Source organism: Glycine max, chromosome 20 (assembly GCF_000004515.6).
Source record: "Glycine max cultivar Williams 82 chromosome 20, Glycine_max_v4.0, whole genome shotgun sequence".
NCBI classification, from domain to species: domain Eukaryota; kingdom Viridiplantae; phylum Streptophyta; class Magnoliopsida; order Fabales; family Fabaceae; genus Glycine; species Glycine max.
The window spans coordinates 35,781,888-35,782,853 of NC_038256.2; positions in this window are offsets into that span (position 1 = coordinate 35,781,888).

The window sequence follows — 966 nt, forward strand, 5'->3', positions numbered from 1 at the left end:
GCGTTGTGTTTACTTTAGTTACTACTCCATGTGCTGTTGCTTCCTGCACCTCCTTTTTTTCTTCTGGTATAGCCAATCCAAAATATAAAATTACATTTCAGAATGAACTCCTTTTTTGAATTCCAAAAGTTAAAAAAGAAAAAACAATATAAAAAGGTGCAGAAAACAACTTGAAGGCAAACATGATCCATAAAAAAATAAAAAAATATAATATAACATCAACATATAAACTAAAAGTAATATTGAAATAATTTTTCAAGTTCATTTATATAATTTATAATAATCAATTTACATAAAAAATAACTACACATACATGACAAATGCATGAAATAATAAAAAATATTTTTTAATAATAAATGAGTATTTTTAGGGTGGATAGTATGATTCCGCTTCTACCCAGCATTTTTGTCATCTTGTTGTTCATATGGAAAATGAACTAATATTTGCCTACTCCAAAATATGCGCATTCCCGTGAACTTAAAATCAAAAAGATATTTCTGTAAAAAAAATAATATATCAGAAAGACATAAACTGATAAACAGAAAATGCAATTTTATTTCTTAAGTTTCGAATTTCTGTTAAATTTACAATTGAATCATTTTTAGCCCATATTTTTTACTAGTCGATCTGGATCTATTAGTAAGCTAAGGCATTGGTCAAAATCATGAATTCTTAAGGCCCGATAGTTAATATTCTGACTTCCACTTTTTCTATTCACACTACCACTTTTTGAAAAGTAGTAAAAATAGACAAAAGCATCCCTCTGCACATTTTACCTACCCCTTTCCCTTCCCTTTTCCCCATTCTTCTTACCATCATTTTTCCTTCCCCCTATATTTTTTTTTCATTTTTTATACACAAGGAGAATACGATTTTGTTGTGTTCTAGATTGAGAATCACAACAATCATAATTTTGTTCTATTTTTTTGTTTTGAAAAAAATACTATGATGAAAGTACGATTTTAT